The sequence below is a fragment of the Panthera tigris genome, chromosome F2 (genome assembly GCF_018350195.1).
Source record: "Panthera tigris isolate Pti1 chromosome F2, P.tigris_Pti1_mat1.1, whole genome shotgun sequence".
NCBI classification, from domain to species: Eukaryota; Metazoa; Chordata; class Mammalia; order Carnivora; family Felidae; genus Panthera; species Panthera tigris.
The window spans coordinates 62,029,037-62,041,685 of NC_056676.1; the positions used below are offsets into that span (position 1 = coordinate 62,029,037).

At 42.6% G+C, this 12,649-nt stretch overlaps 1 protein-coding gene and 1 non-coding gene across 3 annotated transcripts in view; both read right to left on the bottom strand.

Annotated features, from left to right (window-relative positions):
* Window positions 1-12,649, bottom strand: part of SAMD12 (sterile alpha motif domain containing 12) — a 378,717-nt gene that overhangs the window by 344,995 nt on the left and 21,073 nt on the right. The gene's annotated exons all lie outside the window — the stretch shown is intronic.
* LOC122235187 lies at window positions 11,070-11,176 on the bottom strand. Its single transcript, XR_006213313.1, has one exon. It is a non-coding gene; the product is annotated as a U6 spliceosomal RNA (small nuclear RNA).

The window sequence follows — 12,649 nt, forward strand, 5'->3', positions numbered from 1 at the left end:
TGCTTCGACCATGCACACAGTGCCCTGGTGCTTCACTTCCCTCGCTGTAGTGAGGTCTACCTCACTGATCTGTACACCTTGTCTCCCACCCCTGCAAGCTCTTCAAGACAGGCCCTTAGTCACCTCCATGACCTCCTCTCCCCAGTCTAGAACCTGGCACATAATAGGCATTAAAGAAACATTTGTTCAGGGGTGCCTGGTGGCTCAGTTGGTTGAGCACCCGACTTCAGCTTGGGTCACGATCTTGTAGTTTGTGGGTTTGAGCCCCACGTTGGGGCTGCTTTGTGCTGCAGCGTGGAGCCTGCTTTGGATTCTCTGTTCCCCTCTCTCTCCCCCTCCCTTCCCCACTCACACTCTCTCAAAAATACAGTAAAAAATAATAAATTAAAAAAAAAACATTTATTCAGCTGCTAAATGAACCAGCAATCTCCTCTCTTTATACAGCCCTGCCTTAAATCAAAAGGAAACTTCTCTCGGCTGGTAAATACCTAGCATTCAAAATGTAAGAGAACTATAAACATGAGGCAGACTACGGTGTTTTGACTTTCTACACACGTAGTCACCTTCTTCACACAAATATTTTAATCCTCCATAGCTGTTCCCTCCTCGCCTGCAAACCCAGTAGTTGATTTAGGTTTTGTGCTTGGGTTTATTTATTTAAAACCATTTCTGACAGGCTTTGCTTTGTTTTCCCTGAAATTTCATGTCCCTAATATTTACAAATCAAGCAACTTTCAAATGGCCTCTTTACAAGCTGTGACCTCCATTTCTTTGTTCATCATGTAAAAGGTGCCCCTGTTTGAGTCCTCTTTTCTGTCCTCATCACTGCCCTTTCTTGTTTTCACTCAAGTTATTTACTCAATTTAATGGGCTCAGCAGCTCACAGGTCGGCTTGGAGGCCCTCTTCCTGTTTCCCCGGGCTTCCGGACCACTCTGTGCCTTACTGATTTCTAGTTACTGATTTGACATCGAAAGCTGTTTGTGGTCTTTCCTTCCAGGGCCGCCCTAATCATTTTCACATTAAAGTTGCTAATACTAAGCTCTTCAAAAATCAAGAATTAAAAACCAAATAGATTTCATAAATAGTCCTTTAAAAGAGTCAACAGGGACATTAGTTTTCACCATGTTTTGAGATGCCAGAGCAAAGGTACCATCTGCTTCTCGTGTGGAAAAGCCCATTCCCTCAGAAACCGGTACCCTTGTGCTTTGCTAGTGGGAATGTAAAATGGTGCAGCTGCTGGGAGCAGCTGGGGATTCCTTTAAAATATTCAACACAGAATTACCATCTGATCTGGCAATTCAACCAAAGAATTGAAAGTAGGGACTTGAACAGATATTTGTACGTCCATGTTCACAGCAACATTATTCACAATAGCCAATAGGTGGAAAGAACCCAAATGTCCACTGATGAATGGATAAAGAAAATGTGATACATACGACGGAATTTTCAGTCATACAGTGGACTTTTCAGTTTTAAGAAATGAAATTCTGATACAGGATGAACCTTGAAGACATGCTAAGTGAAATAAGCTGGTCACAAAAGGACAAATACTGTATACGATGCACTTGTAGTAGTCAAGTTCACACAGATGAAGTCAAACAGTGGTGAGCAGGAGCTGGAGGAGAGGTGAATGGGGATGTGCTTAGTCCAGTTTCTCTTTGGGATGAAAAGGTCCTCGAGACGCATAGAGGTGATAGTCGCACAACAATGTGAATATACTTAATGCTACTAAGTCATACGCTGAAAGGGGGTTAAAATGATAAATTTTATGCTACACATATTCTAGAACAAAAAAGAATTTAAAACCAAAAACAGCCCATTCCCTCTCATCTCATTCCCCCATATTGCCTCCATAGCTGGAAAGAGAAACTCCAAAGATATTTATTTTGAGAGAGACCAAGCGAGCAGGGGAGGGGCAGAGATAGAGTGAGAGAGAGGATCCCAAGCAAACTCCACGCTGCCAGCACAGAGCCTGATGCAGGGCTTGAACCGATAAACAGAGAGATCATGACCTGAGCTGAAACCAAGAGTCAGACGTTTAACCAACTGAACCACCCAGGCACCCCTCCAAAAATACTTTATTCACAAGTTTTAGAGTTTTTTCAGTAAGTTCATTGTGATTTTCAACCAAAACATGTTGTTTTCTTTAAAACAAAACAAAACAAAAAAACACGGATAGCTCAACACTATCATATTACTTTAGAATTTTGCTGGAAAGGGCATATGCTGCAAAAAGGGGCCCCAGTCTGACTAGCAGAAGAGGTGTTTCATTGCTGGAAGTGAGCCTAGACCCTGCTGGACCTGACCTCTGAAAGATCCCATTCTGACAGGACTTAGCTCACAGTCACAGGCTATGGAGAAGTGCCAGGCATTTTGTCTCAAGATGACGAGAGAACCAAGGGGTGTGCTGGCTCCACTTGCATGAACAAGTGCCTCCTACTTGCCAAGAAGTCACCCAGCTTCCAGGTCTTCCAATCCCCACCCACACCACTCTCTCTCTGCAGTGAAACAAGGGGCTGAGCCCCATTCAAGCTGAAGATTCCTTTATTTTGGGCTTTGCTGTTAACAGAGACGCTGTGCAAACACCCCCTAGGTCCAGCAGGCTGCTCCAGATCCTGCACCAAGGGTTTCTACCACCACACAGATGCTGCCTGTAGCTGAGAGGTTTGGTGCTTCTCCACTTTGACAGAATTGATCTTTGTACAAAATATACTCTTCCCTTATTTTCATGGATGATCCTTCAGGAAATTAAATAATCTATTCTTCTCATCGTGAAGCTTTAACTGATTTTGCAACCATCATATCCTCTCTAAGCAATGTTGACAATTCACCTTTTTTTCTTATTCTCTCCCCTCCTAATTCCCCCCAGCCACCCCATGTATATATACACAACGCACCGCAAGAGTATATTAACATGTCGGCTTAGTCTATGACTAGGAACCCCTTGAAGCAAGTGACTGCTCATTAAAGCTTGACAAACCGAGTGCCTAGCCAAGTGCCTACTGTAAGTACTCAATCATTGTTTATAGAATAAGCAGAGGTATGGTGGAAAGATACCAATTCAATCCTACTCACTGCCATTCCCTTCTTAGGAAAACTTACAGCTTTTATTTTTCAAAAAAGGCAAATAAAAGTTGTTTCCTATCTCATTGTATAATTCAAAGATATGTTAAGTCACAGAACCAGACAACTGATGTGAAACTGATTTTCTTGACTGCCTTCTGCAGAGGAGAAACTGTCATGCTGGTCTGTGTGCCTGCAGAGACTAAACAGCTGTACATATTTGGCATCCAATAAACGCTGCTAAATAAATACATGACCTTAGAAACAAGAGTACTTCAATCCCCATCATTATCTATTGGAATGGAGATCGTTTAAAATTTCATTTCTACGTCCTGCTTTTGCTAAAGTTCATGGAAAACACAGCCCTTGTTTCAAACCACTCTTATAAGATAACCACATAGCAGATACTCTCTAAATGTGTTTAATTAACAGAAGTGCCTTATCATACTCTGAGTTCAAATTCAGCACAGCACTACCCTCTACAAGTAATCTGGACCTCTACAAGTAATCCAAGAGACCTCTCTTTGTAGGAAACATTTCCCAAAGTTCTCCTAGAGACTCTTGGAATGTACCCACAGAGGCACTCAATTTCCCAGCCCCCCTTGCAGCTACCTGTAGCTGTGAACAGATTCCTGCCTATGGGGCCGAAGCAGAAGTTTGATGTGTAAAGATGCAGTTCTGGAAGGGACAGAAGAGAACGAATTTTTCTATCACCCTTCTCACCATCTTGTCACCTTGAATGGAGAGGTGGTATCTAGAGCTGCTACAGATCATAGGCTATAAACATGAAAGCCAAGAGGCTAAGAGCAACAAAGGCTCTACCATCACCGAGTGGCTCAAACTAGGTTCTTAACCACCTATCTCCGGACTTGACACTACATGAGAAAAGTAATCCCTTGTGACAACACCAAATCAGGCCTCTTCTGGGACTTCAGATGAACCATTCCAAACTGACACATGATACCACTTTAACAATATATCGTTGCTTAGCTCTTCCTAAAGGATAAAAATGAGAACTGGAATCCTAGCAAAATATTCTGCTCTGGGTTTCATAACTCCCATTGGGACTTCAAAAGCTGAATATAGCAATACCTTAGCAAGGAGGAGGTACACGTACATGAATACATGTAACATGAGTACATGCTGTTATCAAGAAAAATGTTATCAGAGGTAGAATCAATCTAGATGATACAGTGAATACCTGAGGGCATAACTCTTACTCATTGAGGAGCCTCCGGTGCCCAGAAAAGTGCCTAGATCACTCATAAGAATGTGTGCACTGGACGCTGGGGTGGCTCAGTCGGTTGAACGCCCAACTTTGGCTCAGGTCACGATCTCACGGCTTGTGAGTTCAAGCACCACATCGGACTCTGTGCTAACAGCTCCGGGTCTGAGCCTGCTTTGGATTTTGTGTTTCCCTCTCTCTCTCTCACTCTGCCCCTCCCCTTCTAGTGCTCGGGGTCTCTCTCAAAAATGAACACTAAAAATATTTAAAAAAAAAAAAAAAAAAGAATTTATGCATGAATGAATGGGAATGAATGGGAATGTGCCAAGAAGCACAACCTTGGGTTAAGCTAATTGACAGGGCACAATGTCTCTTTGGGCAAAGGAACCTGTCCAGCACATATCTACAAAGGCAGGTCAGCAAACTAGGGTCGATGGGCCAAATCCAACCCACTGCCTGTTTACATATGCCTTATGAGTCAAAAACAATTTTTACATTTTTAAATGTTGGGGGGAAAAAAGAACTAAAAAGGATGTTTTGTAATCTTTGAAAATTATATGAAACTCAAATGTCAGCATTCATAAGTTTTATTGCAACACAGCTATGCTTATTGATATGTTTTCTATGCTGCCATTGTAGTACAATGGCAGAGGTAGAGGTGAGTAGTTGGGACATACCAAACGCACTGCAAAAATTAAGTATTTACTAGCTGGCCCTTTACCAAAACAGTTTGCTGAGCCTTGTTCTAGGGTAGAGTGCCCCCATGTCCCGGAGGACAGTGGGATCTGAGCACTCTAGCCCCCTCCATCGTAACATCAAGGAAGAGCCTCATGGGTCTGAGGGACTCACCTACTTATGCTGCACTCCCCCACTCCCAGGCAATTTAAATGAGCTCAATTATGTTTGATTTTATTATTTTGGTCAGGCTATGTGGAAAGAGAATAGGATTTCCAGACCTCTCCTTGGTCAGCTAAATGTGGTATATTCTCGCTCTCTATCTGTATCTATAGATACAGATATGTTTAGAGAGAGAGAGAGAGAGAGAGAGAGAGAGAGAGAGAGAGAGACAGAGATAGGGATTACACATAATAAAAATATAAACATATATTTACAATATATATTGAAGCTTAACATTCAACATACAGGTTGAAGTCCTTTCCTATCAAAAAGAATAGGGGTAAAATACAAATTTCCAAACCAGTAACTCAAGGGCATTAAAAAAGGACATGTCTGTTCCCAAAAAGTCTGCAACTGACCAGTAATAGATGGCTCCCCATCTGTTACTACAAGGGGGCTGGAGAGAAAGGCAAGCTGCTGATAAGAGATGGGAGCAGATATCTTGAGACATGAAGGATTGAACCTTAAGAATACTCCATTGTCGTCAGAAGTCTGCCCATAGGTAGCCTTGATAACTACTGTGTGGCCACCGGAGCTGAGCCTTCATGACTGTCCATCCGAGCCAGATATTCAGACCACATGTAGTTGGGTCAGCACACTGCCCCCTCTGAGCCACATGAAGCACACTCACCCTGGCTCACTCATTTAGAGATGATTTCACCTTTGTAAAAACAGTTTGGGTGAGCAGGGTTCCTTATAGCAAAGACTAACCTAAGTGTGATCACCACAGCAAACCTTCACCCTTCCCACTCATGATAAACAGACTAAGCAATCTCAATACAACAGAAATTAAAACAACACTTAACTTACATAGGTCAACATCAGCGCAGGGAAAGGCTATGGACAAAGCTGTAAGGCACAAACGTTAACTCCTCTCTTTCATGAGAAGAATACAACAGCAGATATAATCAGAGCTTCTGTGAAGCTTTAGATGGAGGATTCAGGTATCAGACAGAAGTAGGTAGTTTACACTGCAGAAAAAAAGGTCACCCAACCACCCATATCAGCAAAGGCTGAGTGGAGAGCCTAGACTTCCACCCTCACCAGGCTGTACCTAGGTACTCCAAAACCCCCTAGAGGGTGGGGTCATAGAAAGCCACATAGGGAGCCCACAATTTCTGATCTGTCCACCATTATCAAGGCCACTTCCCCACCCTTGCAGCATCAGTTGAGCTGAGGTGAGGAGGCAGGACATCCACTTCCACCAGGCCATGAGACTGCCTCCTCCTTCCTGGGATAGTGTCAGAGGAAGCTTGGTGGAGAGACTCAGGACTCTTCACCATCACCCAGTGATAATGAGGAGGCCCCACCTCCCAGGTAATACCCGGCCAGAGTGATGTTAAAGCCAGCTAAAACAAGTTTTACATAAGATCAAGTCTCATAAAATGAAAATGTCCAAATTTTGATTAAAAAAGCACTCATAACCAAGAACCAAGAAGATCTCATACTAAATGAGAAAGACAATCAGCAAATGCCAACACCAAGATGACAGAAATCTCAGATCTGACAAATATTTGAAAGCAGCCAAGATAAAAATCTTCAAAGAGTAATTACACCTGCCACAAATGAGAAACTAGAAAGCTTCACCCAAGAAACAAAGTTGCAGGAAACAGAAGACATAAAGAACTACCCAATGGAAATGTTATAACTAAAAAATGTAATAACCAAAAGGAAAAGCGCAACGGATGGGTTCAAGAGCCAAATGGAAAAGACAAAGATTTCACTGCAAAAAGCAGAAGGACCTTTCTTGCAAATGGAAATGTTCTAAATCTTGCTTTGGTTGTATAATATACAAGTATCAAAACTCAGGACTCAACACTAAGGTTATTTAATCTACAACAGTAAGCATCTACCTTAAGAATGTAACAAAACAATACAGACACTAGATATGCTTTTAGATAGAGTGGAGAAATGATTTTTGATTCATCTGTTTTGATTCACATCCCTCTCCCCCACCCAACACACAGCTACCCACTGATTCAAGTCCAAGTTCTACTTTCTTGCTATATTGATGAAGGACACATGACATCTTGCTATATTGATATAGAACACATGGCATCTGCCAAATGTTCAATGATCATCAATCTCCATTTTTATCTTAATGCCCTCCTCCATTACAACGGAGGGGTCTTTGGCATTAACATTTTTAACAATTGTTAAGTAAACAAAATGGTAGTAATGTAACATAGTACAGACTTGAAAAGTGACAATCCTGAATGAAAAGAACAAACTAAAGTGAAATGGGGGGGGGGGGAGAGAGGCGTGGTCAGAAGGCAAAAAGAACAGCTTTTCAAATACACAAACAACTTTAGTGAGAGAGTCGAGGAATGAAGGGATAAAGATAAAAGCAAATACGTGCACCCTGTAACATACTTTGTACAGGTGAGCTGACGGCATTCTCTGTCAAACAGTACCACGGGGGGGAAAAGTGACTGATGGTTTAGGAAGCCTTTACACATTACAATCTGGTATTCCAGGAAGGGAGGAGGAAGCGGTGGTACCAAATTAACATACGGGGGGGACTCTTCCTCCCCTATCGCTAAGGTATTAGAAATTAGAAGGAGGGATGCTTTCACCTGCCCCTGGTCAGTCCATCCGTCACCCTCAGTAACCATCTCACCCCGCTGCCTCAACATGTGAGTGTGTGCTGTGGGGGCGGTCACTAAGCTCTGACCCCCACGTCTGCATGAGCAAGTGGTCCCCCCACTCCCTGCCCCACCCACAACCCCTGTGGCCCAGGGAGGCATGTGTAGGATGTGCTGCTGCTGCTCCCTCGCCAGCCAGGGCCTAGCCAGCCCCCTCTCCCTGCCAGGGCTGTGGGGACAGCTCCAGGGGCCTGGGGAAAATCACACTGCCAAAACTGAAGCTGCCTCCACCTCCGTCTGGGTGGCCAAGTGTCCTCCCACCTCTGCCTTCTTTGTCCCACTGGGCGCAGCACCAGCAGACAGCCCTCGCTGGACAAAGCGAGAGGCTGAGCGTGACTCGTCCCACCCAGGCCTGGACTCACGTGCTGGCCCGTATGTATTGCCCCCATATGTGCTATACTCTGGGCCTGCCGGCCTGCCACCTCTGCCCCCAGGCTCAGTACCACCACCCTCAGGGGGCCCTCCCCAAACCCAGCCAGGACACTGGGGGACCAAACACGCACAGAGCCCTCCCCGGTGTCTACTGGTGAGGCCCTGGCCTGGAACGCTCAGGAGCCTGAGCTGACCCTGAGTGGGGAGGGGGGCAGGGGAGGGCAAAAAAGAAAAAAAGAGGGGCGTGGAGAGGGAGGGAAAGACAGAGATGCTAAGCAACTTGGTTAAGACCACCATGAAAATGGAGAAGGAGACATGAAAACCAGGATTCGTACATCACACACAACACAGTTTCCCCTCTACACCTTAATTATTGCTTAGTTGGTAAAACCACAGGCTTTGGAGTTGAATAAACCTGGCTCTTCCACTGTTGAGCTGTGTGGCTTCAGGCAAGTTACTCAGCTTTAGGTTAAGGTTAACTTACCTATGAAATTGGAATAATCGTAACGTCTTTATAATTTAGCTTTAGAAGAAAAGTGCCCAGCGCCTGGCACCCAGTACGTGCCCCACAAATGGTAACTATTGCTTTATTACATCCTTTGCTCTTGCTAATATCACCTTAATGATCCTGATTTCATCAGAAGTATCTTTACCCTTGGTATATACGTCTGAGTACATGTACACAGAGCAGCTCCATTAATAAAAAAGGAAAAAAAAAGTGACTGGTCAGGGGTCAGGTCAGTGTAGGAGGACAAAAGGTCAGATAATGATTTCAGAGAAGAAGAAGAGCAGCTTAAAATTCTCTGGGAAGAGTAATCCTGGCAACTAAAGAAAAAGGACTATCTCAGGAGAAACTAAACAGGTGTCAAGTCACACCAACATGCAAAAGGCTCAACAGGTTCCGGTTGGACTTGATGGGCAGGATGAAGGGACAGGACTTCCCCTTCTCCAAGGGGCTGGAGTGAGAGCACACACGATCTTGCTTGCTCACACCTTCTATTCATGGTAACTTGCAGGAACACTCCAGGTGAACCAGCCCTATTACTGTTTCACTGGATCTTCCTAAATGTACGTGCCTGTGTATACAGATACACGAGTCGAAGATCATAGTATCTGAAAGGAGAGCCATGATGGAGGAAATGGACGGATCTTAATTTATGGATTGACAATCAGCATCTTCAAGACTTGTGAAGATGGAAAGGAGCTCAAAGGTCAACAGAGCCATTGATACATATACAACTCGCTGAAGACTCAAAAAAATGCTCCTTTGAAATTTCTCAAGTATACAAAGAAAATTAATAAAACACCATGCAGCTTGACATCACAAATTAAAGCTCAATACTCCTTAGTCAATCTTTGAGGCCGTACTGTCCAAAAAAGGAGCCCAATAGTAGTATGTGGTTATTTTAATTACATTTAAATACAATTTTTAATTTAATTCCTCAGTTACATCACCCACGTTTCAATTGCTCAATAGCCACATGTGGCTGTGACCACTATACTGGATGGTACAGATTACTGAACATTATTCATCATCACAAAGTTCTACTGGATAGTGCCAGTTTAAAAGATCAGGGTCTTCCCAATGTTAAAACCAATTTGTTCTGTTCTGTAAATGTTACCTGGGGGGGGGGGGGGGGGACAAGAAAAGAAACTGACTAAAATAGTTGGACTTTTCTATAGTTTTAAGATTTTTTTCAGTCATTTAAATAACCATATGTACATTTTAGGGATAAGACAAAAGAAGATATAATGCCATATTAGGGGTTTTATAAATTTTTTGCTCTTTGAGAATGAACAGCACTTAGAACCTGTCTATTGCTCTTTTATAAAAGTGTATCTGAAGTGTGTGTGTATAAAAGTGACTATTTGTTTAGTTATTTCAGACAGAGTCAGATCTTTATTCCCCAGCCTGGTTGCTTCTGTGTCACAGATCAGTGTTATTTTTGTCATGGTTATAAGCTTTTAGAGATCCAAGATTATCTTGGAGGGAGACAGAGATAAACTGGGAATCAGAGAAGTCAGCTCTGGCAAAGCTCACAGTCTACTAAAAGAGTGACTTGAAAACGTCTACCCAGAGAGGGCAGATACAGGATGAACATTTCACTGATCCTCTGTGAAATGGAAAACAAAACAAAACCAGATAGCCTCAGGAGTTTTCCATTGGCCAGTTTTCAGCATAAAGCCCTGTCCTCTCATACCCTGCATTTTTGGGGGTCAAATGCTGATTTTTATGAAATTAGATTAGAGGTGGTGTTTCTGTTCACATGAGTTTTAATGTTAGTAAAAGTTATATAAACGGTGAGTGTCCCATTAAAAATTTTTTTACTTGTCTATAAAAGCTAAAGGTTTGAGTACTTTTATGCTATTGACCAAAAATAAGCAAGCCATAGTTACTTGCAGATGGCATGAGAGCAAGGGAAGCTGGGAATATGAGCTGCAGAGAAAGTAATGCTAAGAGGGTTCAAAAACTGAGAAAAGGATTACTTCCAAGAAAACAACAGAACAGGCAAGACTCCATAGAACTTGGTATTTCTGATAGGTTTTGAAGAAAAGGCCAGCTTTGCATCCAAAGATCAAGGAAGATGTCCAAGCAAGAGGGACCAATTTTTTTTTTTAATGTTTTATTTATTTTTGAGACAGAGACAGAGCATGAGCAGGGGAGGGGCAGAGAGAGAGGGAGACACAGATCCAAAGCAGGCTCCAGGCTCTGAGCTGTCAGCACAGAGCCGGGCGTGGGCTCGAACTCAGGAACCGTGAGATCATGATCTGAGCCAAAGTTGGACACTTAACCAACTGAGCCACCCAGGCACCCCAAGAATGACCAATTTTTTTTTTTTTTTTAATATATGAAATTTACTGTCAAAAAAATATGGAACGCTTCACGAATTTGCGTGTCATCCTTGCGCAGGGGCCATGCTAATCTTCTCTGTATCGTTCCAATTTTAGTATATGTGCTGCCGAAGCAAGCACAAGAATGACCAATTTAAAAGAAGGTACAGATTAGGTAAGTTTGGAACATTTACAAGGAAAAGTAGGTCATTTGAAAAGAAATTATGGAGATGGGACAGGAAGATGATCAGGGAGCTTTTGAGTGCATGGGGTTTTGGTAATAGGATCAGAAGTCTGGGACTTTTCACTAAACAACTGGACGGTGAAGAAATGCTTTAAACACAGGGAAACAGCCAATGTTGTATTTTAGCTATATGGATGAATAAACATGTGACAATCTTCATCTGTTTGATGTGGGCACCCTTCAAGATGCAGTTCAGGTCTCGTTAAAACCTTCTCTTCATTCCAACACCTATCTGTATTCCTTAATCCTAACTCCCCAAGCATCTATCTACACTTCACAGGGCAAGTCACTACTACAAATTAGGCATCTAATAAATCGTATGGCTGTTAATTATCAACTTCATTACCTGTATCCTTTTAAAGACCAGACGCATAATAGGGGCTACATGAGGCCTGCTGGTACAAGCCAGCATATCCCACAGCCCTTATGTTCCCACTCATGAATCCTACAGTCGAACACTGGTGGGCGGGCACACATCCTGTGGACGTTTTAATCACATATATAAACATTGCCCTAAGAGACAACTAAAGAAACAAAACACAAGTAAATGGCAGAAAGCATGATTGTGTATTTAAGAAAGGATTTATATTCCCACTTAGCTTTGCAAATCAGATGATGCTTCTAAAATATTTTACCAGGTTCCTCATTGGTCTAGATCGTCTTGGCTGGTATACAAAAAACAAAAACAATTCTAAAGAACACACTCTGAAAGATTAGCAAGTCATTTTATGGTGGTGTAAATTATTTCTAAAGATGCTTCTACTCAGTTCTCAATATGATAGACATTAAAACATTGTAAACACCAACTGTCACAATCTAAACCTCTCCTTTAAGATTAGAGAGAAGGGGGAAAAGAATCAAGTACATAGAGCTCAGATCAGGGAAAGTCTATCAATCCAGCCACTTGCCCCCTTGGCTGCAAACAAAAGCCATGAGGAAGATGGCACCACTCTAAGCTCATGTTCTCACATTTTAGCTGAATCTTCAAGCTCTGCCTTATGTTCCATCTTCAACCCACACACTCCTCCCATAAGGCAAGTCTTGCCCTACATAATAATCCTCTCCCCTGTTTATTACTCCCTTCTTTTTCCCTTCTCCAAAGTAAGACTATTAAAAGTACATTATTGTTCATACTTTAGGCAAACCTAAACGGGCACTATTCTAAGCACCTTACATGCTATGATAGATCAACTGTTTGATAAACACTTACTCCTCTTCTTTCAGAGCAAAGTGTATATGCTTAGACAAGGACTTTGGCCTTGGCCGTGTGATTTAACTTGACCAATGGATAGAAGTGGACGAGATGTGAACAGTGGTTACGAAGTTTGATTTGGCCTCTTACACACTTGTGATAACTAGAAAAAAAAAAA